This window comes from Rhipicephalus microplus, chromosome X (genome assembly GCF_043290135.1).
Source record: "Rhipicephalus microplus isolate Deutch F79 chromosome X, USDA_Rmic, whole genome shotgun sequence".
In the NCBI taxonomy this organism is placed as follows: domain Eukaryota; kingdom Metazoa; phylum Arthropoda; class Arachnida; order Ixodida; family Ixodidae; genus Rhipicephalus; species Rhipicephalus microplus.
The window spans coordinates 81297885-81319531 of NC_134710.1; the positions used below are offsets into that span (position 1 = coordinate 81297885).

Genomic DNA, 21647 nt, shown 5'->3' on the forward strand with positions numbered 1-21647 from the left:
ACTGGCAACCACTGGGATTGTAGATACTTGAAAGAATTAGGGGGATATATTAGCGTGTATTTCATTTGTAGTCTCTATGTACTTGAAGCAGTATACTAAACTGAAACCAGTGTAATTGTATGTTGCAAAGAATTGTCAATAAAGTGAAACTGAAAAAATATAATAAACATTTGTGGTGTTGCATGTGTAGTGTACGTATACATGAACGTATATCTGGTGAAAAAGTTGTGTGGCAGAAGAAAAGTTAATGTTTTATTTGCCAATAAATAAATGCAATATGCAAGGGCAGCAAGACTTCATTTACTGTAACGCGCATTATGGATATACTGTGAAGTATATATAGATCCAGCACAAGTTCATACACGATTGTACGTGTTTATATTTTTGCCCACACGCAATGAATGGAGCTCGACAGGTGGCGCACCATCGATAATCAGGACCACTTTCTTCAAGTAGTGTGTAATCAGTGCATGCTGATATCTATTAGTGCAGTCTAAAAGAATACTGGCTCCCCTGCCATGGGCGCTCAACAACCTTGTGCACCCTTCTCGCACCCTCCTCAGAGGGCGCTAAAAAAGTGAAGGACATCGAAGGCACCCTGTCCGTAAGGGTGTTTTTGTAACACCCTACAGTTTTTTTACATGTACACCTTTTTCTAAGGGTGCACGGTAAAGAACCCTTTTTGGAAGGTGCTGAGTTAACACCCTTAGAGTGTCGCCAACGGGACAAGCTGATTTACACCCATCTGGGTGTAAAAATTTTTACTGTGTACGACATAGTTGAGGCATGCGCCGAGGACCAAAGGCAGCCTATAACAATTGAGAAGGTGATGGGCACGGGTCCCGATCACATTGAAGGCGAAGCCGCTGTATTCTTCAAAAAATTCTATTATTCTCCACTGCTCATCAGGTAATGCTTGCACCCGCGTAGAATTGCACCTCTTCCAGAACGCGGACGCTCCTAATAGACGCGTTTTTCATGGCGGTTGAAGCAGAATATCTGCTAGGTTGAATTTGAGCCGATTGGCAAAATAGTGACGGGCACCAGTGGCACTTATTTGATCCACGGAAGTTTTTTTTTTTTGGACATGTCATATCGCCTACCGGTGAGGATAAATATTTTCGATAGAAGCAAAAATCTTGAGACCTATACTTAGATTTATGTGCACGTTAAAGAACCCCAGGTGGTTGAAGTTTCCGGAGCCCTCCACAATGGCGTCTTTCATAATCACATGGTGGTTTTGGGACATCAAACCCTATTATTATTATTATTATTGTTACTATTATTATTATTAAATGTTCGCCAAGTTTGCATTGGTTTGCGCTCAATACCATTGACCCCCGAAAGAAGACGAAAGGCATGTACACAACACAATCACTAAATTCTCGGGTTTTACGTGCCAAAATATCCACGTGATTTTGACGCGCTCAAGAAAAAAAAATCCCGCTCCTACTGCTTGCACTGTCACACCGTGGCTGTGACTGTGTCGCGCAGGGCTGGCGTTTTTCTCTCTTTGTCTTGCATTTCGTCGCTGTCGAGGTGTGGCCGCTGCTGCCGGGAATCGAACCAGCATCAGGCAACGCGACGCTTGATCCATTAAGCGACTACGGCGTATCGCGCAGGCATGTCACAAGCGATGACTGTATACGCCGAAAAGTTTATTATGAAAATGAACGATACGCACTAACGGCAGATTTATTGGTGAAGCACAGAAAGAAAGAAACCACTCCGAGGGTCAGCCTAATTGTCTAATTGCACTAAAATTACAGAACAAATACACACACGAAATTCGAGAAGCCTTCCACAAATTGAACCAGCCAAGTACGCGCGTCAGCTTAAGCTCCATTCTGTGGAGCCCGCCCGAACTTGACATTATGAGAAGCAGCATGTATCAACAAGGCAAGGCATCCCCCTCCCTCCTACACGCACAGAGAGAGAGAGAAAGAGAGACAAAGAAATTGAAGAGTCATCCCCTCTTCCAGATGTCGCCCCTCGCGTCGATAACAGATGGCCATGATTTTGCTCCCCACGACCACTTTTTCCTTTACCTTTTTTTCATTTTTTTGTGTCGTTTTTCCTCGTTTTTCTGTTCCTTCATGTCATTCAATGAATGCAGTCGGTAGTTTTCACTCGTTGTGTGTTCGTATCTTGTGTCTTCCCTAATTTCGTCCACACTCTAACTTTAGCGCAGTTTAACAAACACTACAGAAAATCGTGGTTAAATTAGTTTGTAAAAAGGTAATTCATTTCGAGAAACATAGTTACAAAAAATAAACCTATGTGGCTCTCTAGTGCATCCGGTTTATCTAACTTAAACAAATAAAAAAATGTTAACATGTACGCATTCATTCATTCATTCATTTTTTGTTTCTAGAATAAAAAAAAACAAAATACAATCTGGAGGGCCTTTGCGCTCAAAGCTGTAAGAAAGACTGGAGCCTAAGGAACCAATTACAAGACAACAAGTGAGAGCTGGAAAGATTTACGATAAATCTAGAAGTCATATCACACATATTTGAAAAAGATATTTACATAACAAAGCATAACACTACCCGTGTAAGTGCAACAGGGAATGTTTTTTTTTGTTTGGGATTACCACTGTTTCTTTAACAAACAATGCTAAAAGAATGCGTAATTTTATTTACAAAAAGACATGGTAAAATACTCCAAGTACCAGAAAAAAAGCAGCAGTACAATAAAATACACCCACAGTACTGGCAGTAAACTACATGAAAATATAATATAAACACAAATTAAACAAAAGTACGGATGGGTGCCTGATGTGGTGTGCAAAAGGGGCACTGCACCCCCTTAAGCCATGGCACGTATACGCCAGCACTTGCCCCTCGACCTAACCTTAAGCAGCGGTGCTCCCTCTCCCACCATCGACGCAACACAAGTTTTCCACCCACCCTCTCCCAATACAAAATCCTGGTGACGCACACGTGTAGCTGCGTGTCGTGTGTGTTACTCGGGTAGATGTGTGATTGCTTTTGTGAGTGTTTGCGATAGTCAAGGTTGCGCTAAATTCTTACAATATGACGAATAACCAACTATAGCCCAGCAACAAGCTTTATTGACGTGTATACTGTTATCGAAGGTTCACTGATGAAACCTCGTCTTGATTTCTGTGTACTATATCATAGCTCGGCGGGCAAAGATACTGGCTTGTTTAAAGCAGGAGCACTCACATATAGATGTTTTTACTAAAATTTTGTTCCCCGAGCAGATCATTTGATAAGTGAATTATGTGGTACTTTATAAAAAAAACCACCAGGCCTGCGCGAAACGCGGCCCCGCCGCGGTGATATAGTGGCTGAGGTAAAAGCGACGTCGTGTCTGAGTGGTAGAATACTGGGATGGCACGCAGTGGGCCCTGGTTCGAATCTCGGTGTGTCCTAGGCCTTTTTCATGGAGTTTTATTTTCTTGTTTCTTGCAGTACTGGTGTATTACCAATGCTGGTTACGGACACCGGCGGCGGCGGACAACTACGGCACCGGACGTGACCCGCGTCTTGTTTTCATAAATTTTTTTCTCTAAAAGCAGGACAAAGCTTGGTGAGTAAGCCAGCAAAAGCCCTATTATTTTTTCTATCGCCCAGTGCATGCTTTTGCTGTTTCGGCACTCTGTTTGCTTTTACACTCGTATTTTTTATGTTACGTGATCTAACTAGCATGCCTTGTATACCGGTACCTCGCAGGCAGGTGTACATGCAGTAGAAAGACATAACTCGTGCCCCCAATTTTTATATTAATAGTCAGCTATGATGAAACAAATTACAAATATCCTACCATGAAACACGAAATTATCTGTGTATGCTTCTTTCTTTCCTCGCCCCTACGCGGTAGTCTAGTGGCTAAGGTACTTGGCCGGTGACCTGTAGGTCGCGGGATCAAATCCCAGCTGCGGCGGCTGCATTTCTGATGGAGGCGGTAATGTTGTAGGCTCGTGTGCTCAGATTCGGGTGCACGTTAAAGACCCAAGGTGGTCGGAATTTCCGGAGCCCTCCACTACGGCGTCTCACAAAATCACATGGTGATTATGGGACTTTGAACCCAACATATGAATCTTTTCGTCTTTCTGTTGAAAAATTTCACGATAAATCAGCCATATTATAACTTTCTATAGCGTGTATTGTCAAGAAAAAAGAAACAGAGTTCAATTCATTGCAACGCAATTTCAAGAAATGTAACGTTTCGTAATATTTGTATTATTTTGTTCATCGATTTCTCAGACAGCTGCACGCGACATTAGACCATTTAGATGACAATTAATTGGCGTAAAGCTTCATGACATCGATACTCTTAACCATATATGCACCATCCATGCGTGGATGACGTAGTTCTGGCAGCGTTCACGCGCCTTGCATGCATTCGCAGCGTCAACTACTCAAGCCCGCTCGCACTCGCAGCAACCGGCTAAAGCAGCTGGCAATTTTCGTGGCACTGCAGTCTGTCGGGAGTTCACAACTACGAAGCCATATATGCACCATGTCAATAACGAGACGGCTTGCGCGAAGGCGGATGTAACATCAATGCTGTCGCTACAAGAGCTCGCAGGCAGCGTCGTGATTTGCCTCGGATAGCAGCTCATGACGAGCATGATCGCCAGAATTAAGTGCTGAGCTCAGAGAACTTTCGCTACATCCAGGCGTGTGCGTGTGAGAGAGAAAAAATTATTAGAGAGGTCAGGCATATCAGAGATATTCACTGAACTTATTGGCACGGTGCAGGTGCAGCACTGTTTACGAGGCAGTTTCTCGCGCTGGCTGCACGGTGGCGCTACAGGTGCCCTGCTCTGGGTGCTCGGAGATCGCCGATGCATTCGTTTGGTACGCTGCCTCTCACGCTCCGATTGCGAGCGGCCTCTGCATCTGGCGACTCTGAGCCAGAGGACCAGAGTGGCCAACCGAATACGCCATTAATAAGTGGATACTGGCAAATCGAAGTGGACGAACGAGATCGCGAGAGGACGGTGTTTGCGACGCCCGACGGACTATACGTGTGCAAAAATCTCCCTTTCGGTTTGTGCTCTGCTCCCGCTACCTTCCAGGTAATGATGGACACTGTGCTCTCTGGGCTCAAGTGGCAATCGTGTCTCGTATACCTCAATGGTGTAGTGGTTTTTTCCTCTACCTTCGAGCAGCACATCACCGACTGAGAAAGGTACTGGATGCCATTCGCGCGGCAGCACTGACCATCAAACCAAAAAGGTGTCTTTTTGGATTTCATCAGCTTCGGTTTCTTGGACACATAGTTAGTGCGGAAGGCGTCCACCCAGATCCGGATAAGATTGCAGCAGTAGAAAAAATTTCGAAACTGCAAGACAAAAAGGCCGTCAGAAGATTCCTGGGACGATGTGCCTGCAGACGCTTCGTCAAAAACTTTGCTAAAGTCGCTGAGCCTTTGTTACGGCTAACAAAAGAAAGTGTACCGTTCGCTTGGTGGGAAGAACAGGAAGCAGCTTTCTCAGAGTTGCGATGCCGTTTGCAGTCTGCTCCAATACTTGCCAACTTTGATGAAGATGCCGACACAGACATACATACCGACGCGAGTAACTTGTGTCTTGGTGCCATCCTCGTTCAGTGGCGGAATGGAGAAGAAAAGTCATCGCTTACGCGAGCCGCACTCTATCGAATGCTGACAGATTCAGAAAGAGTGTCTCGCAGTTATATGGGCCATCAGCAAGTTTCACTCCTACCTCTATGGGAGACCGTTTCGAGCGATCAGCGATCATCATTCATGGTGTTGGCTGGCAAATATCAAGGACCCTTCAGGAAGACTTGCTAGATGGAGCCTGTGTATGCAGGAACATGACGTCACCGTGGTCTACAAGCCGGGTCTCATGCACAACGACGCCGATTGCCTGTCTCACGCACTTGCGGAGTCTTCATCATCTGACTAAGAAGAAAACACCCCATTTCTTGGAGTTCTGAATGTGTCGGAGATGGCTCACTGTCAGCGAATGAACCCGGAGCTACGCCCACTTATTCAATACTTGGAGGGTCATCAAATTGAGGTACCACAAGTTTTTGTCTGTGAATTGACCTCCTATGTCCTCCAGAACGACGTCATATGCAAGCGCACCTTCGGAAACAGCAGGGAGACGTTTCTGCTTCTCGTACCATCATCACTGTGAGCAGAAATCTTAGAAGCGTGTCATGACGACCCATCGGCTGGCCATATGGGTAGTAGATGAGCTTTGGCCAGAATCCGCCGGATGTAATATTGGCAGAAATTAGGGGATTAAGTGCACCATTATGTCAATTCATGCTGGGATTGCCAAAGACGCAAAATACCACCATTAAAATCAGCGGGTCTGTTGAAACCAATAGAGTCACCAAAAGGGCCATTTCAGCAAGTGCGAATGAATTTGCTTGGTCCATTTCCTCTCTCTTTATCAGGAAAGCGGTGGATTGTTTTAACAACAGACTATATGACTCGACATGCTAAGGCGTTACCTCTCGCAAAATGAACGGCGAACGAAATAGCCCAGTTTTCTGTCACTCGGATCTTACTACGACATTGCGCCCCGCAAGTCGTCATTACTGACTACGAAACAGCATTTACTGCCCGTTTGGTGCAGTCTCTAATGAAACTCACATACACCGACCGTAGAAGGACTACAGTATACCATTGGCAATCAAATAAAATAACCTAAAGGCTCAACCGAACTCTCGATGACAATATCTCAATGTATGTTGACGTGCAACACGTCATATATATATATATATATATATATATATATATATATATATATATATATATATATATATATATATATATATATATATATATATATATATATATATATATATATATATATATATATATATATATATATATATATATATATATATATATATATATATATTGACGCGCGTATGTGCCAGTGGTGAGGACAACGAAGGAGCGCGAGTGTCTTTGGCCGAGGGTAAAAGACGAAGAAGTCGTTGCAGTCTGTTTCCTGCGATCGATAAACCGTATTTGTTTGAGGCGCTTTGTGTGCTCGTCAATCTCGCGTCGTCACACTGGTGGACGTGCTGGGTACGTCTTCATGCTTGGCACCCCTTCGCGGACCCGACATTCAAGCCCGGAATCACTACCACCCGTCGACACACCAGTCCACCGTTCCAGCCGCCGTCTGCGAGGCCTAGCTCCCGAGCTCAATCCCTTTCCAGAAACTGCCAGCAATCGCTTGCCTCCTTCAACCACCATGGCCACTGCAGCTACATCGCACATGACACTTCAGAATCCCATGATTCCTGACTGCTTTCATGGTGAGACCTATGAAGATGGACAAGACTGGCCAAGACTTGCCGAAGTTGTCAAAACTTACGTGCAGGCATGTCTAGATTGCCAGCGCCGCAAGCCACCATCCATCAAACCAGCTGGCCTGCTGCAGCCTGTTCGAGTGCCGGCGACACCGTTTGCACAAATTGGCATGGATTTTCCGGGCGCCTTCCCAAAGTCTGCCACTGGAAACAGGTGAATAATCGTCGCCACGGATTACCTGACCCGATACGCGGAGACAGGCGCTCTGCCACGGGCAACGGCAGCTGAAGCGGTGAGATTTTTCATCGAAGCCATCGTCTTAAAACACGGTGCCCCCGCAATAGTAATCACCGACAGAGGTACTGCGTTCATGGCCGAGCTTTTGAACACCATTTTCCGACTAAGTGGTACAGCTCACAGGAAGACAACGGCGTATCATCCCCAGACCAACGGGCTAACCGAACGCCTCAACAAGACCCTGGCTGACATGATAAGCATGTACGTAGATGTAGAGCACAAGAACTGGGACATCATTTTGCCCTACGTCACGTTCGCCTACAACACGGCTCGTCAAGAGACCACTCGGAAGACACCCTTTAGTCTCCTCTACGGACGCGAGGTTACACCAACGTTAGACGCAATGCTCCCTCATGAAAATGATGGCAATGAGACAGACGCCCAAGAGTTTACCCAGCTAGCAGAAGAAGCCAGACAACTTGCCAGGTTACGAATCACCAAACAGCAAGACGACGATGCCAAGTATTACAACCTCCGGCACAGACCCGTCATATACAACGTGGACGACAAAGTATGGGTCTGGACACCTGTTCGTCAGCGTGGGCTTTCCGAAAAGCCGTTGCGAAGATACTTCGGACCCTACAAGGTTCTGCGACACATTAGTGACGTCGTCTACGAGGTTGTTCCGGACGGCGTGCAGTGTTCAAAGCGGCGCAGACATTCACCAGAAATTGTCCACGTGCTTCGGATGAAGCCTTACTTTCAGTGACTAACTGTGCAGTTTTGGTTTCGCCTTGCTTCTCAAACGTTTAACATCGGGACGATGTTTTTTTTAAAGGGGGAATAATGACGCGCGTATGTGCCAGTGGTGAGGACAACGGAGGAGTGCGAGTGTCTTTGGCCGAGGGTAAAAGACGAAGAAGTCGTTCCAGTCTGTTTCCTGCGATCGATAAATCGTATTTGTTTGAGGCGCTTTGTGTGCTCGTCAATCTCGCGTCGTCACAACATATATATATATATATATATATATATATATATATATATATATATATATATATATATATATATATATATATATATATATATATATATATATATATATATATATATATTGTCGCAGTGCAACGCGAACAAAAGATGACAGCAGCTTACGGCAGCGAAGAGAGCGTGTTCAGGATCAGCACTACAGCCAGACGCCTGCGTCGTTGTCGTCCCGAAAACCGCCTGACCCACTAGCCGGAATCAACAAAACATTCCTATCGTCGTTCTTTTTCATATACACACGTGTCACTTGCCCCTCCTTATAGGAGCATCGCCCCGATGGTCATTCAGGCCTACCATATTTTTTTAACGTGCAGTCAGTCGCTCACATACGGCTTCATACGCACTACATTCACAATTTCGGCTGGTGCTGGCACTGGGGACTGTCGGAGACGACCTCGTAGGTGACGTCAGTCAGCTCGCGTGATACTCGGTATGGCCCGAAATATCGCCTTAGCAGCTGCTGGCACAGTCCACGTTTCTGCACGGGTGTCCAAACCCACAGTCTCTCGCCGATTTTGTACGTTACTGTTCTATGGTGAGCATTGTAGCGGCGTGCGTCGTAGTATTGTCGCTGGCGGATCCGTAAGCGGGCGAGCTGCTTAGCTTCTTCCACGCGTTCAGTGAATATGCCAGCGCCTGTGTCGGTAGCGTCCCATTCATGTGGCAACATCGCATCCAGCATTGTCCGTACCTCCCGTTCGTGAAGCAAGCTGAATGGAGTCATGCGAGTCGTTTCTTGTTTAGCCGTATTGTATGCGAACTTGATATAGGGTAAAATTTTGTCCCGATTCTTATGTTGGACATCCACTTACATCGATAGCAATCGTCTTGTTGAGGCGCTCCGTTAGTCCATTCATTTGCGGGTGGTACGCAGTTGTTTTACGGTGAGTCGTTCCACTAAGCATCAGGACGTGGTTTAAAGGAGCTTCCGTAAATGCTGTTCTGGGGTCTGTTATCACGATAGTCGGGGCACCGTGGCGTAGCACAAAATTTTCTATGAAAAATCTCGCCACTTCGGTTGGGTGCTCTTTTGGATAGCTTTTGTTTCGGCATATCTGTAGGTAGTCTTTTGCGACTATAACCCAGCGATTCCCTGCAGTAGAAGTAGGAAGGGGGGGGCCAAAATATCCATTCCTATATGGTCGGATGGTGTACGTGGAATCTGAACTGGTTGCAGCTGACAGGCGGGTCTCCTTGGAGGTGACTTGCGTCGCTGGCAATCGAGGCAAGTGTGAATGTGGTGCTTGACGGCTGTTGTGAGTCGTGGCCTGTAGTATCCCTGCTGTACTCTTGCCAATGTGTGAGTGTAGCATAAATGGTGAGACGTCGGCTAGTTGTGACATGCTTGAAGCACTTCGATACGAAGGAGTGCCGGAATAACGAGCAAATAGGGAGCTCAGATGGATGAAAAATTTCTTTTGTAGAGGACGCTATTGCGTAAACAAAATGACGATAATGCCATTGCAAAGACTGTGGGTGCCCTCGAAGAACGTCTGTTCACGTAATTAATGAAATCAAGCAATTCAGGGTCGCCTCATTGTTGTTAGGCAATCGTGGACGCGTCGAGAACACCAAGGAAGGCCATATCGTCGTCGTCAGAAAAAGAGGCTGACTGTACTGGTGATCGAGACAGGCAGTCGGCGTCCGTATGTCGCTTCCCAGACTTATGTATGACTGTCATATCGAATTCTTGTAACTTCAGACTCCACCACGCTGATCGGCCGGTGGGATCTCCTAAATTAGTCAACCAACAGAGTGAGTGATGGTCACTAATAACTTAGAAGGGGCGGCCATACAAATCTGGGCGAAAATTCATAATTGCCCAGACCACGGCATGGCATTATTTCTCGGTTGTTGAATAATTGGCCTCAACGTGTGTTAGCGTCCTGCTTGCGTAGGCGATCACTTGTTCCGTGTCTTCTTGCCACTGCACAAGCACAGCTCCGAGGCCTACACTGCTGCCCCGCCGCGGTGGTCTAGTGGCTAAGGTACTCGGCTGCTGACCCGCAGGTGTCGGAATCGAATCCCGGCTGTGCCAGCTGCATTTCCGATGGAGGCAGAAATGTTGGAGGCCGTGTGCTCAGATTTGGGTGCACGTTAAAGAACCCCAGGTGGTCAAAATTTCCGGAGCCCTCCACTACGGCGTCTCTCATAATCATAAGGTGGTTTGGGACGTTAAACCCCAAAATCAAATCATTACATTGCTTGCGTCAGTGTGAAGCATTGTTGGCGCTTGCTCGTCGAAGTGGGCAACCATTGGAGGTGTTAGAAGACGTTGGCGGAGGTCATTAAACGTTGCTTGCTGTTCGTTGTTCCACTTAAAGGCGGCGTCGTCTCTAGTGAGGCGAGTTAACGGCGACGCAATCCGTGCGAAGTTGGCGATAAACCGGCGATAGTAGGCGCATATGCCCAGAAAGCACCTGTCAGCTTTCTAATCGGACGGTACTGGGAACTCTGCCACGGCCGCAAGTTTTTCGCGATCAGACCGAACACCGGTGCAGCTGACGACATGACCAAGAAACAGGAGTACTTCAAAACAAAAGTGGCATTTCTCTGGTGTCAATGTGAGGCCCGCGGAGCGTATTGCTCGTAAAACAACTTCTAGCCTTTTGAGATGCTCGTCAAAAGTGTAGGAAAACACTATGACGTTGTCTAGATACACTAAACAGGTCTTCCATTTTAACCCTGAAAGTGCATTGCCCTTGAGCCTTTTAAAAGTAGCGGGTGCTGAGCACAGACCGAAGGGCAGAATGATAAATTCATATAAACCATCCGGCATCACAAAAACGGTTTTTTCCCGATCCCTTGGGTCTACCTCGATCTGCCAATATTCGCTTCTGAGGTCCACTGAAGAAAAGTAGCGAGCGTTTCGAAGCCTATCGAGGGAATTATCAATACGTGGAAGCAGCTACACATCTTTCTTGGTCAATTGATTCAGCTTCCTGTAGTCCACGCAAAAACGCAGGGTACCGTCCTTCTTCTTAACTAGTACTACAGGTGATGCCCATGGGCTCTGTGATGGCTGAATCACATCATCTTCAAGCATTTTAGTGACTTGTCGCTGTATCACTTCCCGTTCCTTTAGAGCCACACGATAAGAATTCTGGTGTATAGTCCTTGCTGCGTCGTAAATAATTATTTGATGCTTTGTTAGCGGCGTTCGACCGACCCGTGTTGTCGATGAAAAGCAGTCCTGGAATTCAGCTAGAAGCTCAAGAAGTCTCGTTGACTCGTCCGTCGACAACGTAGTACCAACGTCAAGATTAGGTACTGATTCTTCTTGAGATGCTAGTGCCAATAGACTGCCTTGGATTTCTGCAGTATTGTCAAAGTAAGCGACGGCTGTACCCTTCGGGAGGGGTCGGCGCTCAGCACTGAAGTTAGTGAGCAGCAAGTTTGCAAGTTTGTGCGTCCCGCAGTGACAGTGACAAGACCTCGAGCAACTGAAATACCATGGTTAAAGATCAGCGAGCTTATTTGGTTGGCAATACCATCGCCGTCAAAGCTGATCCCCTGCCACTGAAACAAGCGTACACGATCGTGGCGGGACGACCACATCGTCATCCGTCAGACGTAGAGGCCCTGAACGAGACGTATGTCTCGGCTCTGAACAAACGACTAAAGCAGGGCTATTGTTGCGAAACGTAATGACACTGTCAGAGACATTGATGACGATACGATGTCCTCTCAAGAAATCCATTCCGATAATCATGTCTTTACAGCATGAAGCGAGAACGACGAACGTCGCCACGAAAGTAGATCCACCGATGTCAAGCCTTGCTGTACACATTCGGACAGGCATCAGTAATTGGCCGCCTGCCATCCTTAGGTGAGAGGTCCCGTGCATGCTGTCTTCACTTTCTTGAGGCGCACGGCAACGTAATCACTAATAATAGAGAAGTCGGCCCCGGTGTCGACTAAAGCTCTGACTTGCTGTCCGTCCACAAGAACGGTAAGGCCTGGGGTCACAGTTTTGTCGGTATTACGTCTTGTCGGCTCTACAGTGTCCTGAGGTGGGAGTAATGGGGGCTTTTTTTTCGTCTTGACAGCCTGCAACCTTACCCCCTGAGGTCGCCGCCTTCAGTTTCCCCGGTGTGGGCTAGTTGACCTGCCTCCTCTGGTGTCGGCAAAAGTGTGGCGCTGCAACGAAGGTGACTGGGCAGGAGAAGGAGAACATGGTCGATGTCTGAAGCCCGGCTGGTAATCAGTTATAATCTCGTCATGATTTTTACCGTGGCCGTCGAAGGGGGGTCGAGGCATCAGAGGTTCCTGAGAACCGACATCGCCACGGCGGGGTACGTAGGTGGCATGTGGACTGTCAAACCGTGGCCTGAGAGGGCGAAACGGATCGGCGCGGTGCCAGCAATAGCGCGCTATGTGGCCCACACTTCCGCAGTTGAAACAAAGTGGAAGCCTGCCGAGAGTGCGCCAGGTGTCCGTTCGGCATAGCTGTGGATGCCCTGATGACTCCTCACCTGACGAAGGCCATGGCAGGCCAGAAGACGACTGGTCGAATGGGGGCTGGATGGGTGGGTGACACGATGTCTCCCCCTGTGGTGGTGACCAAGGAACGGTTGCAGGTGGCGGTTAGTATGAAGGCGGAGTAAGTGGGGAGCTTCGAAGGGCGGTGGCGTACGTCATGGGACGTTGCTGGGTGGCAGGATCAACTGTCGAGAAAGCTTGGCGAATTTCGTCGCGGAGACTTGAGCGACAGATGCCATGGGTGTATCCACTACCGGAGTCCACAAACTTTGCAGTTCTTCACGAACAATCTCTCTAATCATGTCACGCAAGGTGCTATGATTGTCAAATGTCGCAGCGGTGGCCTGGATTTGGGGGCTGCTGCACAAGCGGTCATATTGTCAGCAGCGTTGGTGAAGTGCCCGCTCGATAGCCGACGCTTCTTTGATGAAGTCCTCTACAGTGCTTGGCGGGTTGCGCAGAAGTCCGGCGAACCGGTGCTCTTTGACGCCGCGCATAACGGATAGTTCATATACATGACGTCCTTGGGAAGGCCAATGGGGACAGCAAGGGCTAACGTTGGCTGGGTGCAATCCCATTCTCTAACTGGTCCTTGCCAAACGTCCTTACACTAAGTCTGGCCGTGGCCATCCCGCACCACATAAGTCAGTGGAAATGTATGTTTTTAGCGCAACTTTCTATCTTCGGTCATCTGCGGGTCAGCCCTCCAAAATAAACGTCTCATGACTTCGGCGAACATGGCGACCGCTCCATTGGGTTTCGTGACTCTTTGCTCTAGCACTTGGTGGGCGTGGTCACGTCTGTCGACATTGGCAAAAGTTTCAGCCCTCTGCTGGTGAAATTAGGTCCATGTGGACAGGCTGCCTTCTCTGTTGTCGTACCAAGTACGAGCGCTGTCATCAAGATAGAAGTACGCCCGGCCGAGCTTTTCCTAAGCAGACCACTGGTTGATCTTCGCAACACGGTAATAGTGATCTAACCAGTCTTCTACATCTCCGTGTGCGCCACCACCAAAGCATTCATGCTCCAGCGATTGAAAAAAACGTTACCTGGGCTGGAGTGCGAGGACTGGTGCCGAGAAGTACAGGCTGGGGGCTGGTGTTAGCTATTTCTATATGTTTTGTAGAGGGCTTCTGCGAGGGGTTGAAGTCTGGAGGAAGAACTCGTAGCCGACGAGTGAATCGATGGACAGAGGTTGCAATAGGCACGTGGGGGCTGAACAAACGGCTCCCACTAGGGGTGTGAAGCATCGGGCAGTGTCGCGGCCCAGCTCCTCCACCAGTGTCGCAGTGTAACGCGAACAAAAAATGACAACAGCTTACGGCAGCGAAAAGAGCGTGTTCAGGATCAGCTGTACAGCTTGTTTATTTGTTTTCCTGGACTGATGGCTCATACCCACTCAAGGATATTGGCCAAATAAGCGTAGTTCAGTTTTTCTGTGATAATTTTAACTATGCGTAATGAATTTGTATTATATTATGAATAATGTAAGAAAAATCACATAAAAGAGAGCAAACGAGAAAAAAATAGACAAGTCAAGTTGATAAATTTTGAGATTGAAGGTGTTTTGATTACCACTCAGCTGCGTTTACTTCACTTGTCCATTTAAAATTTTTGGGGGATGTAATAAATATGAATTATTTGATTGAATATCAGAAAGATATACCTTTAGATGCCTGAATATATTCGCAAACGGCATTGAAAGCATCCCTGTGGCATTGTCCCAAAACTGAGGCACTAAAGCTTAGTGCAGTTTCCGCCGTCAATCTAACGCCTATTTTCAGAAATTTAATAACTAGTAACCTTTTTTGAAGTATAGCGTATCGGCGACAATACAAAAATACTGTTCTAGTGATTCCATTTCTCCGCAGAATGCGCAGAGGGGGGATATTGTCTGACCAGCTCTGCGTAGATACGGGTTTGGGGGGAGGGACACGAAATCGAAATTTAGTAATTAAAACTTCGTGCTTTCTGGACTGGTTCCAGGGGGGTCGCCAAGATAACTTGAGGTGGTTACAAGACGCCTTCTTCATTGTCGTCCCGAAAACCGCCTGACCCACTAGCTGGAATCTACAAAACATTCCTATCATCGGTCTTTTTCATATACACACGGGTCTATATATATATATATATATATATATATATATATATATATCATGATACGTGTATTGAACTGTCATTCCGGCACAGCTGAAGCTGAAACTTGACCAAGGAGGAAGACGACAACGTGATTGTTGTGGGTTAGACCCTCGAGTTTCCCCCGTTATCTTGCATGACTGTGCGCTCTTTAAAGTTTTAGCAAGACCTGTTGTCGGTGAATAAATCTTGCCCGTAACATCTTTTGGTGGTGCTGCGGGGTGTTCACACAACCTGGCTCTGGCACTCCGCAGTGGACGCCAGCGTTGTCCAGCCGCGATGCCTGAAACCGACACTCAGGCCTCGCCATCCGAGCCGGCACCATCACCTGTGATTCCCTCCCCCCCCCCCATCTTCTTGACCCTGGCACGTTTTCCGGGATGGACAGCACGGACGTCGAAGAATAGCTCGCATTATTCGAGTGCGTTGGCAAGCACTACACGTGGGACGAGACGCTTATGCTGGCAAGAGAGAGAGATAAATAGAGAGGAAAGGCAGGGAGGTTAACCAAGCTTGTTATGCTGGCAAATATTCTATTCTACCTACGGGGTACGGCACGCGCCTGGTATGAGACGCATGAAGAAGAATTAACCAGCTGGGAAACATGCAAGCAAAAGCTTCGCGACTTGTTCGGTCGGCCAGTATCTCGTCAGATGGCAGCCAGGCAGGAACTCGCGTCATGTGTTCAGTCATCGATGAAGTACGTCACGTACATCTAAGACGTATTGTCACTGTGCTGGAACACTTACAAAGACATGTCTGAGGCGGACAAGATAAGCAACGTTTTGAAAGGCTTGCTGACGATTCTTTTAACATACTAATGTGCAAGAACTGTACCACTGTCGACTCTATCTTATCTGAATGCCGACAATTTGAACAGGCTAGAAGCAGGCCAATAACCCGTCACTTCACGCCACCACTGTGACTTCGTCTTGCGAGGATTCTCAACGCCCTGTTCACTTGCGCCTCCTTCCAATATCACAAGGATTGTTCGCCTCGATGCTTGTCCACACAATGTCATGCTAGGAATTGATTTCTTACCACCCACTCTGCCGTCATCGATTGTTCTACCGGTATTTCTTGGCTCGAATCACCTGTGTGCACCGATTTCACTCTGCCAAGTCGCACTAAGCTACGATCCGTGGATTCTCTACGGCTACCGCCCCAGGCTGCTATGTACATTCCTATGTCGCTCTTTCCATCTGTTCCTGATGGAGACTATCTGGAGGCTCCACTGATTGATTTGACCCTTACTCACCACATTGTACTACCACATACGATAGTGGTCGTTGCTAGCAACATGGTGCAACTTCTTGTTTTGAACTTCTCTGCAGTGACGCAAGTTCTTCCCCAAGGCATCCCTTTAGCGGATCTTTCCACCCAAGATGAATGTTTGATTTGTTCTCGCACTCCTGGCACTAAGACCGTGGCAAAACCTGTCATCACCTCGCATTATAAGGCGTTCCTCGACAAAATGTTATCCGGTGACCTCTTACATTCCCAAGCTGCCGCGCTCCGGGGTGTTCTCTTTTCTTACCTGGATATCTTTAACGTCGACGACCGTCCCCTGAGCCGAATAAGTGCTGTAGCCCACCACATCGACACCGGCGACGCCACTACACTCCACAAACGCCCTTACCTCATGTCACATGCTGAGCGCCAAGTTATACTGACGGAGGTCGAGAAAATACTCAGAAAAAACGTCATTGAGCCTTCATCGAGTCCTTGGGCATCCCCAGTGGTCTTGGTTATAAATAAGGACAACGCCTGGTGTTTTTCGGTTGACCATCGCCACACACACCCCCGCCGCGGTGGTCTAGTGGCTAAGGTACTCGGCTGCTGACCCGCAGGTCCCGGGTTCGAATCCCGGCTGCGGCGGCTGCATTTACGATGGAGGCGGAAATGCTGTAGGCCCGTGTGCTCAGATTTGGGTGCACGTTAAAGAACCCCAGGTGGTCGAAATTTCTAGAGCCCTCCACTACGGCGTCTCTCATAATCATATGGTGGTTTTGGGATGTTAAACCCCACAAATCATGACCATCGCCACCAGAATCGGATCACCAAGAAGATCGTTTATCCTCTACCACGAATCGATGATGTGCTCGACTGCCTCCACAGCGCCAACTATTTCTCATCCTTTGACTTTCGATCCAGATACTGGCAAATCTCGGGCGACGACCGCGACCGCGAGAAGACAGCATTCATCACACCCGACGATGATACGTGTATGGAACTGTCGTTCCGGCACAGCCGAAATGGCACCCAAAAGAAGGAAGACGACAGCGTGGTCGTTGTGGGTTGAACGCTCGAGTTTCCCCCATTGGGCTGCATGACTGTGCGCTCTTTAAGGAGCTAGCAAGGCCTGTGGTTGGTGAATAAATCTTCCCCCATATATATATATATATATATATATATATATATATATATATATATATATATATATATATATATATATATATATATATACATATATATATATATATATATATATATATATATATATATATTTATATTGATACGCTAACAATATATATATATGATATATTGATTTGTGTGGTTTAACGTCCCAAAACCACTATATGATTATGAGAGACGCCGTAGTGGAGTGCTCCGGAACTTTTGACCACATGGAGTTTATATATATATATATATATATATATATATATATATATATATATATGAGATCTAACGAACAGGAATGTCAAGGAAACAATAGAAGTTATTAGACAGAAAGTGGGGGAAAAGATAACTTGCCGTGGGTAATGAGGATTGATATGTAAATATGTAAGGCTTATCTTTACAAAACCTTCATATGATCATGTGAGAGACGCCGTAGTAGAGAGCTCTGGAAATGTCAACCGTTTGAGGTTAAAAATGTAGAAAAAGAAGCCCTTGCAATATTTATACAAAAGATCGGTTTCCTCCAACCAGTCTAGAAGTACTTAAAATGAATTTTTTTCCAAAGAAAGCGCAATATAGAAAATTAAAATAAATAATACGCTGGTCTAAGACGAAAGTTAAGCCGAAAAGCATAAAAAATTAAGCCTAAAATTGCCAAAGCTGCCGAAATAATGATGTTTTCTCGGCACTTCCCTAAAGTGCTTTCGCACGTCGAGAACAGCAGAGATTACTGTTAGTTCAAGACGTACGTTAATTATCTTTAATTTTGACTGCGAGTGTGGCCCACACATTATCACAGTACAAAACCTTCAGGCAGAGAAGGTCGTGTTAATAAAACGTGAACTGTGAATGATATTGGAAACTCATTCATGAGAGCAGCGGAGGAGTGCGAGAATGAGTGTGGCGCTGTTAGTTATAAGGGTTTCGTCTAGATTTAACCGTTCACTGAACCTGATATGTGCGGCCAATGACCAGCCCCAAATATTCTTTGCCTATTATGCACAAATTTGCAAGAAGAAGGTCGCCGAGAGACACATTTTTGTAGCCTAAATTTTTTGCCTACCTGCGGAGGCCATTGCCAAACATGGTCTGAGAATATTGCGACAGAGTTCTGCTGGCATTGGTTTAAGCGTTTCAAGGGAATCCTGTCAACATCTGAGAACCACGACGAGGTAGACCAGGCATTTCTTCAGGAAGAAGAAGCCATTGATATTTTGAAGAGCTGCAACCACCTTTGTGCTGATATTTCTAGGTAAAATAGTATGCGCTGCGAACTATGTACGACTTAGCTCTTTAGAGAGCTGAAGCAGCCCACATCCACCCACACTTGACACAAACAAAACCAAAAAGCACGTTTTTCCTGAAGACAGGCCAGCAGAGTGATGTTTCGATGCAACAAAATAATTAGTACTAAGGATTTACGCGCAATGCAAGCTGATAACCATCAAGGTCACCGAAGTGAGAACAGACAGCTAGGGTCGTTTTGGCCCGTTACATCCGTTTACAAAATCAATTGAGGGCATACGATATTGAAAAGGTGTATTGATTTATATTAAGCGCTCTACGATAAAGGAGTTTTGTGTGAAATGACAGCATTTTTTTTCTATTTTTTGAAATGACCTTTTTTGAAAAAAAGCTTGCCTTTTTAACTATTTTTCACTCTACTTCTAGGAAAATGGCCTTTAGCAGAAATATTTCGAAGGCTTTTTTTGCTATGTGCGACACAGTTTTGAAATTTTTGTGCGAAATAACAAACGCGCGAAAGGGCATCAAACTTAGCAAACGTTTTTATTTTTAGCCGTGTTTGCCAATTTTTTTTACATTTTTCGTATTTATAGGGCAGCTACCTAAATAAATCATTATTATAGTTAACATTATTGCGTAATAAAGTCAACAGAAAAATTTCCGACACAACGTTCGTAGCTCGCGCTTCAAGTTTGGCTATGAAATAAAACAAAACAAAAACAATGTGGTGAGCGAAAACAGGATGCCTTCGCAGCCATATTTAAATTTCTTGTGTGTGTGTGTGTGTGTGTGTGTGTGCGTGTGCGTGCGTGCGCGTTGGGAGCATTTTTCGCAAATAGTATTATGCTCATATAACACATAAAACTCCCAGACGAAAGAATATCGTTTGCACACCCATGTTCCATCTCGTGGAATCACCCTGTTTTCTCCTTCTAGAGAAACAGTGACGTCAGAAGGAGAAAACAGGGTGCTCGGACGTGTACAACGGCTTGAAAGGGAGCAGCTTTGCGGTGAAGATTCCCCCCCCCTCCCCTACGAGCCTGCGCGTAACTCAAATGGAGTAGGCTTGTTCTCTAAGTAATTCGTAATAGTTTAGGCAAGAACTCAGTAGGAACGTCAATTGTGGAACTAGATTTTTCTGTAAGCCGTAAACTGAAGTTTAGTATTTGTGACCATAACATCGTTCCAGCAGGCCTCAACTTGTGAAACCCAACCGCCGTCTAGTGGTTATGGTGCTGTACTGACCACCGTAAGGTCACGGGATCGAATCCCAACCACGACGGCCGCATTTTCAGAGGAGACTAAAATGCTTGAGGCCCGTGTGGTTAAAATTAGGTGGGCCCTAAAGATACCCAGGTGTTTGGAATTTCGGAAGCCCTGCACTTCATCGTCTCTAATACTCTTATCGCAGTTTTGGGACGTTAAACCCCAACAGTTATAATATTAGCTGTGAAATCCAGTTGGAGGTGAAAAGTCCAGCTTCCTGTTGTGGCGGATTTCTGTTTTTGTCCGGTAGACACGAGAAAACGAGTTTTGCATCAATACTAGCACAAAGAGGGGAGATCGAGTGACCGTGCCACTATACAAACAGCAGCGCAACGTAAGCAGCATGCTGCCCGCGCGTTTCCCTACGCTATCATATGCACGCACAGTAGGTGTTTGGTGGCGCGAACCTTCGCTCCATCTCAGCAGTGACAGTTTAGCCCGTGTATGGCTGCCTCAAGGTTCGAGGTGAACCAGGCCGCTGGCAGTGGAAAGTGTTGTGACCCTCGTCCGTGGAAGCCATGCTGTTCATGAGAAACAGAGCCGAGCAGCTTTCTTACGCCTGGAACCCCAGCTCTCTCGAAACGAGCGTCCAGCGGCGGGGAGTGACAAAGGGATTGATTGATATGTGGGGTTTAACGTCCCAAAACCACTATATGATTATGAGAGACGCCGTAGTGGAGGGCTCCGGAAATTTAGACTACCTGGGGTTCTTTAACGTGCGCCCAAATCTGAGCACACGGGCCTACAACATTTCCGCCTCCATCGGAAATGCAGCCGCCGCAGCCGGGATTCGAACCCGCGCCCTGCGGGTCAGCAGCCGAGTACCTTAGCCACTAGACCACCGCGGCGGGGCAAAGGGATTAGAAGATGGTCCGTGAGCCAACGTTCCTACAAGCATTTCCTCCGAGCTGGCTCGTTTAGCGAGACGGCAGAGCAGACCACAGAGGAAGGAAAAAAACTTATGAGAGGCCCTGCCGTCACTTGTTGTGAAGCCGTGATGAAGCCGGAAGTTGGCCATATTGACTGGGAAAATTATCCTCTCTTGTTTACGTCCGAATGTAAAGCAGAAGGCACGACTCTCACTCTGGTTCGGAAAGCACGTGGGCTGCGTAGCACGCGTGTCTCTACGGTCTGCAACTGATGCAACGGGGCTCAACACTCTAGGCGAGCGCGACAGCTTCGGCGAAATCATTTGGTCCGAGTATTAACAGCGAGTAACGGCTCGCCGAGAACGAAGCAAGTACAAGAGAACGCGCGCTAGATGCACTGACAACGACGAGTCAAGAATAGCTTGATATTGTATATGCAAATAATGAGAAAATGATTACCAGTAAATGCTCTGGAATAGAAGTTCAAAGAATCAAGATAGTAGTCATGGCACAAATTCGAAGTTTTTGCCGCAATACGAGAGGCATAGTGAATTTGGCGCAATATGATCGCCTGAAGTAATCTATGATTATTTGGCCACTGTCCGTCACGGCGTATAAGGTGCTACGGTGCTCTGCTGCTGACCCGAAGGCCCAGGGTTCGATTCCGACCGCGGCGGTCGCATTTCAGTGGAG

The 21647-nt window shown here is 46.8% G+C and overlaps 1 non-coding gene across 1 annotated transcript; it reads left to right on the forward strand.

Moving 5' to 3' along the window:
- Positions 1-16979: 16979 nt before the first annotated feature.
- TRNAS-GCU (transfer RNA serine (anticodon GCU)) lies at positions 16980-17052 on the forward strand. The gene has a single exon. It is a non-coding gene; the product is annotated as a tRNA-Ser (tRNA).
- Positions 17053-21647: the final 4595 nt, after the last annotated feature.